A 17,601-nucleotide genomic window follows, 5' to 3' on the forward strand; every position below is an offset into this window, starting at 1 on the left:
AGAGAGGAGAGAGAGAGAGAGACACTCTACAATCTGAGAGGTCTCAGAAGTAGTGGGCACAGATGCCCAAATTTACTCAGATTTTATAGGGATCTAATACAATACTATCTCCACTTTCCCATCATATGTACCTTATTTTACCTCCTTCCTCTATCCTCCTTAATCTTTCCCACTGCTTCTGAGTGTCTTTTCTTTTTCTTTCAACATTTCCAAGCACATGGGAATATTCCTTAGGTTTGCAATTTTATTGAGTCATTTATCAGGTGGCCGCATTCAGCCTGAAACACTCTTTGAAACATTTCTTGGGCAATAACATCACAATTCTTGGGTTTTAGTAATCATTTCTTAGGATATGTATTTAAGATTATAACTTGTAAGTTCTGAGATTTCTCTCATAGGAATTAGGATGCCCAAAATTTCTTCCAACAGGAATAGAAAAAAGGGGGGGCTCTTTAGCCACAATTGAGAAGATTATCTAAGGTCTATACTATACACACACACACACACATACACACACACACACACACACACACACACACACACACACACATATATATCTGCTTGGGGAATGGGTTTCTTCTACTCTTCAAAAGGAGAGATTGATATCTCCTAGTGGAGGACACCTAACCACTATTTTTCTATAGGAAGTTGCCAATCTATGATTACTAATTCTAATCAATGTATATTAGGGAATAATGCATGATTTCATCCCACATAAACAGAAACCATATGATTATCTCAATAGATGCATAAAAAGCCTTTGGTAAATTGTAACAGCCATTCCTTATAAAAAACATTAGAAAACAGAAAAAAAAAAACCTTTCCTTAAAGTGATGAAGGGCATCTCTCTAAAACCATAAGCAAACATTATCTAAAATGGGGACAACTAAAACTAGAATTCTTCCCAATAAGACTGGGGTGAAGCAAGGATGCTCATTATCACTACTATTTAATACTGGTACTAGAAATACTAGTGATAGAAATAAGAGCAGAAAAAGAAACTGCAGGAATTACAATAAGCAATGAGAAACAAAATTATCATTCTTTGCAGATGATATGATAGTATATACACAGTATTAAATAGTATATATAATCAAAGAATCAACCAAAAAATAGAAACAATTAACAGCGTTACCAAAGTTGCCAGATACAAAATAAACTTGTATTAATCATTAGCATTTTTATTTATATCAACAAAGTTCAACAGCAAGAAACAGAATAGGAAATTCCATTCCAAATAACTCTAGTCAATATAAAATGCCTAACCTAATACCAAAACAAATGTAGCAATGACATGAACACAATTACAAAATACTTGTCACACAAATATATTCAGACCTTAACAACTGGAAAAATATTAGTTGTTAATGGATAGGTAAAGCCAATAAAATAAAAATGACAATCCTACCTAAATTAATTTGCCTGTTCAATGCCATATCAAACTACCTAAAAATTATCTCCAAGAACTAGAAAAAAAATAATAAAATTCATCTGGAAGATCAAAAGGTCAAATATATCAAGGAATTAATGGGGAAAAAAAGATATGAAGGAAGGAGGCCTGGCCATACCAGATTTCAAACTGTGCTATAAAATGCTAATCATAAAAACAATTTGATATTGGCTAAGAAACAAAGTAGTAGATCAATAGAAAAGATTAGGAAATAAACACACAGTAGTTAATGATCATAGTAAAATGGTGTTTGATAAACCCAAAGATCTAAGCAATTGGGGGAAAAACTCATTATTTGACAAAAACTGCTGGGAAAATTGGAAAACAATATGGCAAAAACTAGGCACAAAACAACATCTCAAACCATACACCAAGATAAATCAAAATGGATATCTGATCTAGAAATAAAGGATGATACCATAAACAAATTAAGGGAACATGGAAAATATACCTGTCAGACTTATGCGTAAAGGACAAATTTATGATCAAATAAGTCAGAGAACATAATAAAAAATGAAATAGATGATTATTATGTCAAATTAAAAAGATTTTGCACAAGCAAAATCAACATAACCAAGATTAAAAGGGAAACAACAAATTGAGGAGGGGTTTTATAGCAAGTATCTCTGAAAAAAAGGCCTCATTTCTCAAATACATAGAGAACTGAGTCAAATTTATGAGAATAAAAAGCATTACCTAATTGATAAAATGGCCAAATGATATGTACAGAGAGCTCTCTATTGTCATATAGTCATATGAGGAAATATTCCAAATTGCTACTAATTAGAGAAATGCAAACTAAAACAACTCTGAGGTGCCACCTCACATCTATCAGTTCAGTTAATATGACCAAAAAGGAAACCAATAAATGTTGAAGGGGATGTGGGAAAATTGGGACAGGAGTTCGTGGAACTGTGGACTGATACAACTATTCTGGAGAACAATCTGGAATCATGCCCAAATGGCCATAAAACTATGCATGCCCTTTGATACAGCAATACCACTATTGAGTCTCTATCTCGAAGAGATCAAAGATAGGAAAAAAGGACTGATTTGCACAAAAAAAAAAATTTTAGCAGTTCTCTTTATAGTGGCGAAAAACCTGAAAATCGAGAGGGTGTCCACCAATTGGGGGATGGATAAACAAGTTATGGTATATGGTTGTAATGGAAAATTATTGTGCCATAAGAAATGACAAACAAGATGAGTTCAGAAAAACCTGGAAAGCAAAGGTGAAGTGAGAAGAATCAAGAGAACAGTGTATATAGTAACAGAAATACTATATAATGATCAACTGCAAAGGACTAAACTATTATCAGAAAAATCAGGTCCAAAGATAACCCCAAAGGACTCATGATAAAAATGCTATCCAAAGCTAGAGAAGAAACTTTTGGAATATGATTGAAGATCAAAGCATGCCATCTCTCACTTTATTTCCTTCATAAATTTTTATTCCATGTGTGATATCTCTCCCAGTATGGGGAATATGAAAAATATGTATTGCATGAAAGCACCAGTATAACTTATAACAGATTATTTACTGCCTCAGGGATATGAAGAAAGGAGGGAGAGAATCTGAACTGCAAATGTCAGAAAATTATTGTACAACATCGTTTCTACATGAAATTGGGGAAAAAAGAAAGTAAATATTTCCTTATTGGCTGATGAATCCATTATAGATGCCTATATATCAGTGATTCCCAAAGTGGGCACTACCACCCCCTGGTGGGTACTGCAGAGATCCAGGAAGACAGTGTTGGCCACAGGTGCATTTCCTATTAATTGCTATTAAAATTAAAAAAAAAATTTAATTTCCAGAGGACTAAGTAATATTTTTTTCTGGAAAGGGGGCAGTAGGCCAAAAAAGTTTGAGAACCACTGCTATAGATGGAAGCAACTGAGGGCCCTTAGCTCCAGAGATAGTGCACATGTTAACAGGGTAGCAACAGAGAGGGATTGCAGCTCTGATTTCCCAGAGTGCACAGATCAGAAAATCCCTCTCCCAATGCAGGTTAGCATCTTCTCTGCACCTCACTGTCTTAGAGGTGCCTAACAAATACAATGACATGTCCCGGGCCACCCCTAGAACAAGTTCTTCCTGCCACCAGAGACCAGTTCTTTACCCACTACACGACACTGCCTTTAAAACACAAGGGAGAGATTTTTTTTTTTCAATCTACAAAAATTCCAAAATACAAACTCATTGGAGCCATTACTCAGTAAAGATAATTCTTCTTCCTTCAAATGAGTCTTACCTTGCCCTACCCCACCCCTGAGCCCTAGTGCTAGCCTGGGATCCCCAGGCCTGAGAAAGCACTGAGGCCTCATCTTCTGGCAAGCCCTACCCTCCCACTCTTGACAAAGACACTTCTCCGGATTCAGTGGCAAGGTTCCTCACTTCTGGGTCATGGACCCCTTGATCTGGAATCTGGTGCTTCTCAGTGTCAGGCTTTTAATTCATTGAAAGAAATGCTCAATTTCAAAGAGAAGTTAGTACTGATGAATGCCATTTTCCCCATACAAACCCCTGGAAATTATCAGTGGACTACAGGTTAAGAAACCCTGTCCTTGTGGTTAGGTGTGCCTTTTAGAAAGAAATTGGTCCATACTAGCAAGCATTGTTCAGAACCCTGGCTGTGAAGTCAGAGAACCTGGATTCAAATCCCACTTCCCACATTTACTACCTGTTTGACATTAGGCAAGTCTCTTGCCTTCTCTGACCACCCCTGTGACCTCTCCACCCCTACAACCTCTTTCTCCCAGTCATGCTTCCTCTTCACTCCTCTCCTCTGGTTCTCCAGACTTCTTCCTGGTGAGATTCCTTACCACAGCCTTTTCCAGGACCTAAATGGCTTTGATGTTCCTTTTCCACTCAATGATCCTATGAGCCGCCTCTTCCTGTCAGTCCTGTGCTGTCTAAATTGACAGAACCAGTGGAAGGCTAGGCCATATTTGTGCCAGATGACAAATTGCTCACTTTCCTTCTGTTCCTTAAACTCTACAGATGTGTGATTCTCTTTTTTTTTTTCCAGGGCAGTCCAGGAGGGCTCTACCCCCACCACTTCCCACTCTTGTCATCCAGCCCCAGAGCTCTGGGGTGGGTTGTCCTTCTTAGGTATCTCAAGATGATGCCTCTATAAATCCCTCAACTACTCTTCTACCTCCACCTCTGGAGTCCAGTCTTCTCCACTTGGTCAGCCCAACTGATCTCTCTAGGGCTCACAGGTTCCTCACTCCTGGTTGAGGAAACTCCATCTCCCAGCACAGGTCAGCACCTGCTTGGCTCAGGCAGTCCTATAGTGGCCTAGAGCACACAGATAGACTTGGCCAGCATCAAGCAGCCAGGGTGGGTCAGAAGCAAGACACCAACCCATCAAAGTCTTCCCTGACTCTCAGGTTACTCACTGTGATATTACCATTGCCCATCAGAGGTCAAGCCTGATAGATCCCACCTCCACTCCCTTTCCTTCTCTTGCTAGACAGACCTTCATCACCTTTCATGTCAACTTGTGCAAAAGTCTCTCTTTCCCAAGTCCCCCTCAGTTCTTCAATCCACCCTTGACAGAGTGACCTTCCCACACACAAAGTGCTGTTCATGTGGCTCCCTGGCTCCATAAGCTGATGGCTCCTTATGGAATTTAAAACCAGCCCAACCCAAGAGATAAAGCCCTTCACAATCTGGCTCCCATCTACCCATTTGGGCTCATTACACTTTAATCTCCTTTGCACATTTTCTAATGCAGAAAGAATGGCCTGCTAACTTCCCACCTCCAAGATTTTGCACTGGCTGGTCCTCTCCCTATTCTGCCATTCAATAGGTGAGATAATAGGAGCTAATAAAAACAGCTTTTAAAAAAGAGAGAGAGAACCAGCTAACTTTTCTGTAACACTTTAAGGTTTGAGAAGCACTTTGCATATTTTATCTCATTCAAAAGCAATTGTTCCCAGCTTTCTGTCATTGATAAATACCACAAAGAGGCCAGCAGAGATTTATTCAGTTATTAGTAAAAAATAAGGGGGCAGCTGGGTAGCTCAGTGAGAGAGCCAGGCCTAGAGACAGGAGGTCCTAGGTTCAAATCCGGCCTCAGACACTTCCCAGCTGTGTGACCCTGGGCAAGTCACTTGACCCCCATTGCCTACCCTTACCAATCTTCCACCTAGAAGTCAATACCCAGAAGTTAGGGGTTTAAAATTAAAAAAAAAAATACTAAAAAAAAAAATAATAATAAGATGAGCAGCAGAACGTCAAGGACAGATTCCCGGGGCACTCACCAGAAGATGGCAACCTCTAAATGACTAGTCTCGGGGCTAAAACCATCCTCCCTTGAAGCCCCTCTCTGCCTGGCTAGTCCTACAGGAGGCGAGGATTATTGGGGGGGCGGGGGAGTATGGATGAGACCAGTACAGAAGAGGGGCCCAGCATGTGCTGCAACCTGACCCAGGGAAGGGCCCCCAAAGCCAGCAGCTCATGGATCCATCCCTGCTCTTTAGTGCCTCCTCTCTAGAAAGGGAAGGGTGGCGGCCCACCTTGTCCAGATCCCTCTCCAGGCCGCAGCCGCTGTGCTACGGAGTCCTGGGTTCAGATCCACCTTCTAGCAGCCAGGGACTCCCTTCTGCTGACTCAGTTTCCTCAGCTGTAGAATGGGGAGCCCGTCAGCCCCCTCCACTGGGAGTGAGGGTAGAGCTCTTCACACTCCAGGGGCTCTCTCAATGCTGGCTGGAAGGGGAAGGTGGGCCACGAGGCACAAGAGAAGGCACAGGCTGCGGCTGTTCTATCCCAGGCCAACAGGGAGAAGGTGTGAGGCCCAGCTTCCAGCACGTGGCCTTCCCACGCAGACGGCTCTGCGGCTCTGGACTGTGTGCGCATGCCCACTGGTTGGGGTGCCTGCCCTCCCTCACAACCACGTGTGCCCTGGGCTTCCTGTCCACTACTCACTGAGTAGTGCCCCTCCCCCTCGCCCCTCCTTCCCCACTACTGCTCGCGCTCCTGGGCGGGCCCGTGCCCAGAGTGGGGCACGCCCTCTCTCCCCCTTCCCTGGACCCTGCACATGCTCGCGTACTGAGTGTGGCATTTGCCAATGGACCGGAGCCGGGCCCCGCGCACATGGCGCAGGCGCGGCCGACATTCGGGGGCTCGAGAGCACCCCCAGCGGAACAGAGCAGAGCACGGCGCAGCCGTCTGTGGAGGGGCGCACGGAGCGGAGCCCAGCGGTTAGTGGGCCCCAGAGCGCTGGGGGGAGGGGAAGGAGGGGAGGCCGCTGGGGCGGGGCAGACGGGCTCCTCTGACCCCCGGGGGCGGGGGGGTTGGGGGGGTGGCCTTGACTGTTGCTCCGGATACTGGCCCCTTACCCCGGCCATAGCCCTCTAGTCTCTTCGGGTCTCAGTTTCCCTTCCTGCCAAACGGGTGAGCAGAGAGCGAGGGCAGTGGAGGCCTCGGACAACACCTGCTGTGCATAGACTGACCTACGGAGGCACTGCAAAGCCGGGAGTGCCGGCGCGGCCCCGCCGCCGGACTGACCCTAGAAGAAGCCATCGGAAACCGCCGCCTCCTGGACCTGGGACCGTGGGCAAAGGCACCAGGGAAGGAAGCAAGGAAAGACTGACTGATTCACAATGTGCATCCATTTACAGTCCATCCGTCCCCGACCAATGATTTCCTTTGCGGAGGGAAGTCTAGAGAGGAAACAGTCCTTTCCCGTCTTACCAAATCCCTTAGAGTCCTCACAGGGGTAGTTTCCAGCCTTTTCCCCAAATTTAAAAATGGCCATTAAGTTAACATTTCTGTAAAGTAAGCATCTCACTTTCAACCTCCTCTGTGAAATAATACAGGCTTATTGGTCCCATTTTGTGGAGGAGGACACCTATTTGACCGAGGTCACCTGTCTAAATGAGCAGTACGACCTAGACAGAATCGAGCCTGGAACGTGGCCTTTTTTCTATCCCATCTCCCCCATTGCCTCTTCCTAAGCTACCAATCCTAGCTAAGCTAAGAAGACTGAAATGATCAGATATAATTTCTTTTAGCCCTTTCTTCCACCTCCTCGAGTTCTTGCCTCAGGTTTCTTATCTGCGATCTCAGTTTTCCCCACCTATCTTCAGCTTCATCTCTACCAACTCCACAGGTGGTTCATCCCCAGCTTATGAGCCTTTGAACTCATTTTCTTCTCTCCAAACCTGACTTCCATATTTGTATTAATGACTCCTCCAGGCTCCCTCTCTCTCATACTTGAAACCTTGGCAGCATTTCTTTTTTTTTTTTTTTTTAAACCCTTAACTTCTGTGTATTGGCTCCTAGGTGGAAGAGTGGTAAGGGTGGGCAATGGGGGTCAAGTGACTTGCCCAGGGTCACACAGCTGGGAAGTGTCTGAGGCCGGATTTGAACCTACGACCTCCCGTCTCTAGGCCTGACTCTCATCCACTGAGCTACCCAGCTGCCCCCTTAGCAACCTTTCTAACAGTCTCTATGGTCCATTAGCAATCTCAGAATGAATTCTTCTTCCATCTATCAGTTAGCATTTATTGAGGACCTACCAGCATTGTTCTTAGCATTGAAAGGTCCTCAAAATGACATGAGTCTGCCCCTTCCTGCACTTGTGATCTGATTTCTCATGTATCTGTGTCAGAGGAGTTTGTACTTAAAAGGAGCCACAATCTCATCATTGTGGGACTTCCTTCACCAATACAGATTGTAACCCATCCATATCTTGTCCAAGTACTTGCACGAGTCCATACGGAATCTTAGAATCATAGACCTAGAGCCAAAAAGGCCCTTTGAAGTCACTGAATCCAACCATTTCATGTTACAGATGAAGGAACTGAGACTCAAAGATGTGAAGTGACTGGCCCAGTCACAGGGCTAATAATTGTCTGAGATGGGATTTGGATCTAGACCTTCCCATCTCCAAATCCAGTGATTTCTCTACTTCTGGATGCCACCTCTCCCAAGCATGCTGGAGGACCTTCCTCACAGTGACAGGGCTGCCCATCCTTTCTCTTTTCTCATCACCCATGGGTTGTCTCTGGCTTTCTTTTTCCCACATCATCACTGGCAATACAATCTTTTTATGACCACCATGCATCTTTCTGTTGGCCTTTGGGTCACTTGTCAACTTCCACCTCCATGCTTTTACACAAGCTGCCCCTGTGCCTGGAAGGCTCTCTTTCTTTATCTCTGCCTCTTGGAACCACTAGCTCCCTTCAAGGCCTGGCTCATATATCACTCTACAACTGCAACAAATTCAAAATTCATTTGTAAGTGTCTCTGCTCTCCCTCTGCCCTCTTTCTCCATCACTGGTATTTATTTTCTATATGTTCTTTATTTGTCTGAGCACAAGTTAGTAAGCATTTCTTAAGCACATACTGTGTGCCAGATCTAACTTTGGGAATACAAAGAAAAGCCAAAAACAGTCCTTGCTCTAAAAGAACTCATGGGATCCAAGCATTAATGTATGTCCTACTGTATGCCAAGCACTTTTTACAAACGCTGTCTCATTTGGTCCTTATAACAACAACCCCAGGAAATAGGTGCTGTTATTATTCTCATTTTATAGTTGGGCAAACTGAGGCAACTAGAGGCTAAGTGATTTACTCAGGGTTACACAACTAGTAAGTGTCTGACAGTAGATTTGAACTTGGGTCTTCCTGACTCCAGATCCAGCACTCTATCCACTGTGCCACCAAACTGCCTCAAATTAGTTTTTTATCGGAGATAATTGACAGAGGGAAGGCACTAGCATTAAGAAAGATCAGGACAGGCTTCTTGATAAAGGTGAGATTTGAACTGGGACTTGAAGGAATCCAGGGAATCCAGAAGGCAGAGATGAGGAGAGAGAGAGAGCATTCCAGATGGGGGAGGATAGCCAGGGCAAATGCCTAGAGTCTGGAGATGGAGTATGTTGTTTAATGAATAGCCAGGAGGCCATCATCACTGGATCATCCTAATAGAATGTAAACCCATTAGCAAGGGCCATCTATGAACTCTGCTCCTCCTCTAGTGCCTGCCACTGACCAGAATAATGATTCTTTGGTGATTGAGGTTCTCCATAATTGTCAGTCATAACATCCTTGGAAGATTTCTGTTTTAATAGGAAGCAGGGAGCCACTTTGGGGGATCCCTTGAAAGACTTTCAATTGCCAACCAACCATACCACTCTTCTTCACCTTTTTGATCCTTTTTCCAATTCGTACCTCCTCCGTGTCAGAGCCTGGGATTAGACCCCCTAGAGCCACTGTGGGCACTGGTGGACCAACCTTGACTTTTGTCTCACTTATTCGGGGTGGGGCTCCTTTGCCCTGGCTAGCTATCTCCACACCAGCCCATCTCCATTTGACACATTGTGTCTATCTCCTCCGGCTTTCTCTTGTCCAGTCCCAGGCCTCTTTTGTACTTCCTAGCCCTTGCCATACCATATCACTGCCCATATCTCTCCATCGTCTTTCATTTCCCCTATATATATTATATCCTGCCCCCGATTAGAATGCACTGAGAACAAGGCCTATGCCACTGCTTGTATTTGTATCTTCAGTGAGTTCTAAGTCTGGCACAGAAAATGCTTAACAAATTCTTCAGCAGTCTAGTGAGCTAACACCCTCAGTTTTCTCATCTGTAAAAAAAAGGATAATAGCACCTCCCTCTTAGGTTTATTGTGAGGATCAAATGAGGTAATATTTATAAAAGCCCTTAGCTCAGTGCCTAGCACTATCTACATAGCCATATTTACTAACTGCTCATTCCCTAAAGGTGTTATCCCACAAATGCAGTAGTTTCATTGTTGTTGAAGATGAGAGAGGAATGCTTTGGAAATGTTGACAGAGCAAAGTCTCATAGACATAGAGCCAAAAGACACCTTGCAGATATTGTCATTCAGTTTCCCCCATTTTACAGATGGAGAGACTGAGGCTGGGAAGATGGAAAAAATTACCCAGAGTTAGATAGTAAGGATCAGAGGTAGATAAGATTTGAACCCAGAGCCAGACCTCTGAGATTTTATGTAGAATCATTACACTTAACATAACTGAAGATATGCTTTGTAGAATCTTTGAGCCTTTTGTCAGGATTGAAAGTATTTAGTTGATGATGGATAATGAAACTGGGCATGGATTTATTACCTTTTCAGATTCAGAGTGTGCCCAAAAAAGCATTGGAATAACTGGATGGATTCGAATTAGCAAGCAGGCCTATGAATGTTGAGTTTGTTACTGAATGTAGTGATGCTTCTGGTGCCTGTTCATTTTTCCCCTGTTTTATGTGCCCCTCCTTCCACTCCGTTTTCTATCATTTGGTGCCCTCCTTATACAGAACAGACAAGATTCAGGGATTTCTAGGAACTTCAAATAAACTGTGGGCTTATAAATGTTCTTGGGTAATTAAACTTAGTCCAGTCTTTAGCTAAGCTTTCTTTGGGCTCGTTTTCTGCTCCCCTGCTTTTTGCCATTTTGGGAGGCAGAATCATTCTCAAACTTCTCTGTCCTCTGTACTGTAGAGTGAATAAGTTTGTAATCAAAACCATTATCTCCCTTGCCTTGTGTATCTTTTCTACATGACAAGAATAGTCAGTGTTTTCTGCTTGGGATAGTTTCTAGGTTCTGTAGACCTTCTTGTTTGGGCGATTGGTTTAAATCTGCTGAGGTTCTTTTTAGAAATTTCAGAAACCAGATTCCAACCTATGGAAAGCCTGGGAAGTTTGGTCAGACTGGCTGGAGCTCCCATGGGGCTGGCACATTCTCCTGGTTTTCAGGGTTGTCTCCACACCTCAGAAATGAATTGGGATAGGACCTGGTGGAAGTTGTCACCTTATTCCATGTACCTCTGTTTCTTCTTGATTCCCTGACCCAGTACTGTCACTAGCCCTCCCTGTGGGTAGAATAAAGTCACAGATCTTAGCCCTGCATTCAATCTTTGCAGCTGTCTTACTCCCACACCTAGACAAAAGGCCTCCCCCTGGTCAAATGAGACTGGACCACTCGATATCTTCGGACTACTCTGGTGGCGATCTCACTTCTGCTATGTGATCCCTTTGGAGGCAATGGCCTCTCAACCTTCCCTTCAAGGCCTTTCCTGATCTCTCCAGCCCCCTCTCCCTCTCAGATTTCATTATGCCACTTACATACTCTGAGCTATCTGCTATTTTTTGGTAAAATGATATCACTAATATTGGCCTTCTTTAGAACTTTTTAAAAAGAGCTATTTTGTTCTAAAACTGCATAGGGATGCCTTTTACCTGACCCTTACCTGAGGATTCTCTGACCCTTTTACCCTAATGATCAGTGTTTGTTTTGTAAACAGTAAAATTGTATATGGTAATTTTTTAAAAAACAACACCAAGGTGAGACTCTGGGGTAGGGGATCTTCACTTGAGGTCCATGGACCAAGGTATCCCCAACCCGGAATTTGAATAACATTATATATTTTCCCTAATCTTTGGCTCCCTTTATACATACTGTATACTTATTCCCTTTAATTTTTTCATTTTATTGTATGTATTCATTTAAAAACCCTGTTCTGAGAAAGCGTCCATAGGCTTCTCCAGAATTCCAGAGGGATCCAAGACACAAAAAAGATCAATAAGACCTGGTCTAGAGTATGGGAAGGGGGGCACTAACTGGGTTTATCCATTCCCCATATATAAGTGCAGAGAAGCAGGCAGTGTGCACAGTCCTAAACACTATCTCCTTATCTCATAGATAAGCAGTTGGGCCAAGGGTGGGTGGTCAGCAAGAACATATTGCTTTAGAGGAAGAGTCAGAAATCTTGGGACAAGAGAGCCACTTATATACTCTTGGAGCTAAAAAAAAACAAATTTTAGGATTTCCCTGGAGAGGAGAGACCTAGATGCAATGATCTGAGAAGGAAGAAGCCCCTTGTGTTCCAGAGAATGACAGCAGAGCCACAGAGGCTGTCAAGGAAGAAACTGCCCATTAAGGGTCAAAGGAAGAAGAAAAGATTAGGAATAGCTGGTCATCCCCTACTCGGGGAACTGAGGCAGCTGAAGTCTGTTGTCTTCCTGGAACAAACCAAGACATAAAAGAGAACCTCCCAAGAAAGACCAAAACAGATAACAGCCACCCATATCTGGGCACTGATGCGGCTGCTAGAAGTCACCAAAAGATATTGCCAGATATTATAATCTTGAACAAGAAACACTGAGACACAGATTTGGTTTCTTTCACAACCACCCATTGAAAGGAAAAGATGAAAAGAAAGGTGATTTGGGAAGTAAACAGCTGACTAAGAAAATGGGATTTGGACTTCTGAACCACAATTTAAAATATTGGGATGACAGATTCCTGGCCAGAGATGAAGTATACTGTTCAGAGGCTGTTAAGAATATCATTCAAGATATTGTGCAGATTTAATCAAAAGGGGGAAGGAGGGAAAAGTTTGTCTATGTACTATGTCCCTATGTCCTATGTACTCTGTCCCCCAAGCTAGATACTATAGAGAGTAGCTACAATGAAAGAAGAAGAGCACTTGGGATATCAGAAATTCAGAGAAGACAAGACCTAAGAGAGGAGATAGCAGTGAAACTCCTGGCCATAAATGCCCAAAGTTTAATCAACAAACAAGAGGAACGAAAAGGCCTAACCCAAGGAGGTAAATTCGACCTCTCAGGTAATAATAATAATAATTTTTTTCACTATTTTAAAATTTTCTTTCTTTATTCAAAGAAACTTTTATTTTCCCAATTACATGTAATAACATAATTTTCAACATACATTTTCCAAAATTGTAAGATCCAAATTATCTGTCTTCCTCCCTTCCCTCCACCTCTCAGAGATGGTAAGCAATTTGATCTGGATTATACGTGTATTATCAAATAATAATCATAATGATTATAAATAGCTAGCATTTATATAAGTTAAGTGTTGCAAAGGGCTTTACGAATATGACATAATTTTATCTTACAACACCCTTAGAGATAGAGACTATTATTATCTCCAATTTTGTAGATGAGGAAACTGGGATAAAGAGATTAAGTGACTTGCAGAGGGTCATATAGCTAACACAAGGCTCTTTTTTTTTTTTTTTTTAACCCTTACCTTCTCTTAGAATCAATCCTGTGTGTTGTTTCCAAGGCAGAAGAGCCATAAAGGCTAGGTGATTGAGGTTAAGTGACTTACTCAAGGTCATACAGCTAGAAAGTGTCTGAGGCCAGATTTGAACCCAGGACTTCCTTTCTCCAAGCTCATCTCTCTACCTACTGAGCCACCTCACTTCTTCATGATATAGTCTTGCAAAGATATGATCAATGGTTCTAAAATTCAGAATGACCTCAAACTGTCAAGGAAATTTAAGGATAATATAATGAGTGGCAGGTAGCTATATTGAGAGAAATAAAAGGATGAAATAAGGTTTAGGACCTGTGCTTGGGATGGATGGGATGATAATATATAGCAAAAGGGGAAGTTAGGACTACTCATTTATTATTTTGCTTTTTTTCCTCTGCCAAGGAGAATGATGGAATTAATATGACTAACTGGGAATAGAAATCCAAGGAACAACTAATTGCCCTTGATAAATTTCTAGGCACCTGAACCACATGAACAAAAGGTGTGATTGTTGAATCAAAGTCAGTAATATTTGAACTTAAGTGAACTTAATTTAGTTAAGTGACTTGCCTGGGGGTCAGACAGATACTAAGTGTCTGAGACCAGATTTGCACTCATGAAGATGAGTCTTCCTGGGTTTAAATATGGCCTCAGACACTTCGAAGGGTCCTCTGTAACCGTGGGCCAGTCACCTAACCTCAACTGCCTAACTCTCACCACTCTTCTACCTTGGAACCAACACTTATTATTGATTCTAAGACAGAAGGTAAGGTTTAAAAAAAAAAAGATCTCTGGATTTTCAATATGAGTCAGCAATGTAATTTAGCCACCCAAAAAGTTAATACAATGTTGGACTTCATTTAAGAAAGGACTAACTTCCAGGAATGAGAAGGTGATAATCCCTTTACTCTGCGCTGGCCAGACTTCATCTGGAGGAATGTGTTCTAGTTCTGGGCACCATAGTTTGAGAAGGATGTTGATAAGCTGCAGAGCATCAAAGAGAAATTACCCAGGATGGCAAAGAACCTTGATTGCCCATCCCTGGGATGTTTAGCTTCCAGGCCACACTACATCTCGGATCCTTTGCGGAGTGCTGGGGATAGAAAGCAAGGCCAATAAAAAGCAGGCCCTGCTCTAAAGGAGCTCCCAATCTAATGGAGGAGGCCACAACAACAATTGCTTACAAATTATACATACACACAGGATAAATAGGTGACCTCATGGCTCTTTTGAAAGGCTGTTGAAAGGTAGAGGGATTAGATGTATTCTGTTTGACCTAGAAACACAATGAGTGGAAGTTGTAAAAAGGCAAATGTAGGGTGAAATATCCTAACAATCGAAGCCATTTCAACATGGAATGACCTGCTTTGGGAGGTTGTAGCTTCCCCTACTTGGCCATCTTGATTACCCTTAGCTAGATGGCATAGAGAATAGAGTACTGGAACTGGTATCAGAAAGATCTGAGTTCTTTTCCAGTCTCAAGACACTTACTAGTTGTGTGATCCTGGGTAATTCACATAACCTGTCTGCCTCAATTTCCTCAACTGTAAAATAGGGATAATCACAACACTTACCTTAGAGGATTGTTAAGAAGATCAAATGAGATAATATTCATAAAATGCTTACTACACAGTTTACATGGAATAAATATTTGTTCCTTTCTCTTCCCCTTCCCTCCTTCCTCCAAGCTTTATTTCTGATTGGTGCTTGTTCTGAGCCTCCATTCCATCAATCTTAGGCGTGGTTTGAAAGCCCCAGATAGAACTCAGAAGAATTGTTTAGCATCTCCTTGAGAAACTGCTTCCTGGGAAGGTCATTTCTCCATCCAGTAAAAATATGTACACCCTAACAGCCTTTTCTAGTGCTACTGTAATCAAGGTTGGAAGTTAATGATCATAAATTTAAAGCCAAAAGGCATATGAAAGATAATTTTGTCCAACCCTCTTATTTTACATATGGGGAAACTGAGGTCTTGAAGAGGAAAACTCATAGGGGATCATAGATTTAGAGACAGAAGTGACCTTAAAGGGCATTGAGTCCAAAGTCTTCATTTTCTTGAGGAAATCAAGGCCCAGAGAGTCAGCATTAGGATTCACTAGGTCATAATATACCTTAGAACTGCAATGTGCCACTTCTCACCTCTAAGAATCTGGGAAGAGTAACCTCATTCCCATGACCCTGGAAGGGGTGTGTTTACAGAAACCTCTTAGGGTCCCCAGGAGAAGAGTCCAGGTTGTTATTTTTATGTTCTTCTGATCAAAGCCCGTATGTGTTTTGCAGGGACTAGATTCTAGAGGTATCCTTGGGACATGCTTGGAACGAAGATGCTTCACTTCCCTCTAGAAAACTTTACTCTCTTGGACAGCCTAACATTAGGAGTGAGTGTGACTTCCTGTGGACTTTGCACTTTGATTTGAGAAGGATGGTTCTTGGCTCTGAAGGAATGGGATGGCTTTTGGGAAGTTAAAAGGATCAAGACTCTTCCCAGGGGCATCGGGGACCTGCTATCTCATGTGGCTTTCTGTACTGGATGTTCTAGCCCCTTTGCAACAGCACTTAAAACTGACGTCTCCAAAGAGACTTGAGATATCTTAGCCAAGTGAACATACACCATCAACAGCGAGAGATCACAAGAGACAGAAACCAACCATTGTTTTTACTTTCTTTGCTATGAGGGCAGAGATCATCTTCTGTAACATGGTCTGTCCATTTACCTTCAGTAAATATTCCTTTGTCCCCACAGCTAGACACTAAGCCTCTAAAGGCAAAGAGGACGTCCCTGATCTGGCCTATCCAGCTATTGTGAGGAGCACCTTCCTTTCCCACAGGAGGGCAATCCCTCCTCCCTCTGCTTGCTACAGCACTCTCTCCTTAAGATCTCTGGCTAGACTGTGTGAGCATGCCCCATTGGCTTTCACCAGTTACCAGATGGCGTATCTGCCAGCTTCTGCAGCCAGTGTGACTCCATGCAGCTCTCTAGTTCATAGGGCTCAGCCCCCAAATGAGTTTAATAATGGAGGTTAGAGCCAACCTTTTGCCATCAATTAGAATACACTGCTGCCAAATGAAAAGTAGCCCATAGGCGATTTAAACAACCAGGATCAAGACTCCATGTCCCTAGCTGAGAGAGATGAGAATGTTTTTTTAACCAACCTTTTGCAAAAAGGCAGAAACAAAGTTCTATTTGAAAACTTCTGTACATAAAGGAGGTATGAAACATTTTTTGAGATGATAGCTCTATGGAACAAATTTTGAAGAGGGCACTGCCTAGTTACAATTCTACATCTTACTAATCCTTGACTCATAAACTTCCTCTAGCCCTAATTCGGGATGAAAAAATTGATTTAAAAAAGTGTTCCATTGTAACTCACGTTGCTGCTCAACTTAAGAATCTGAACTTCTTTTTGAGGAGTGTAGATGCCTTCAGGGATTCCAGGTACTCTGACTTCCAAAGCCTTCTGGGGCATTTTTGTTGTGAACTTCCCGTAGGTACCCTCCAAACTCTGAGCAACATACTCTCCCACGTCCACTTAGGGATGTTCTTGGTCATTTGCTGGGAGAGAAGGGGACATAGTGGCAGACTTCCAAATTCAGTATGGGTCTGGATCCTCACTTTAAAAAAATTATACTGAGGGCCAGCTAATTGGCTCAGTGGATTAAAATCGGGTCTAGATATGGGGAAGTCTTGGGTTCCAAATCTGGCATCAGATACTTCCTATTTGTGTGACCTTGGGCAAGTTACCTAACCTCCATAGCTTAGCCCTCGCCATTCTTCTGCCTTGGAGCCAAATCACAGTATTGATTCTAAGGCAGAAGGTAAGGGCTTTTAAAAGAATTATACTTACAAAATCCCTAGAAATCAGAGGTGACTGTTTGTATTACAGAATACAGACCTGCATGTGGGCAGTAGTGACTTTGAATGAGAAAAAATATGTGTAGTATTAGATTTCCTAAAGGAAAGTGGTCACCAGCTGCCAAGAATTAGTCACTAATGAATTTAGACTGAAAGCTGGAAGGGATCTTAGAAGCCCCTAATTCAACCCTTTCATTTTTAAGAGAAAAAAAATTTTTTTAATACTCAGAACCAAAAAAATTATGGAGT

The sequence above is a fragment of the Gracilinanus agilis genome, chromosome 6 (assembly GCF_016433145.1).
Source record: "Gracilinanus agilis isolate LMUSP501 chromosome 6, AgileGrace, whole genome shotgun sequence".
NCBI lineage: Eukaryota > Metazoa > Chordata > Mammalia > Didelphimorphia > Didelphidae > Gracilinanus > Gracilinanus agilis.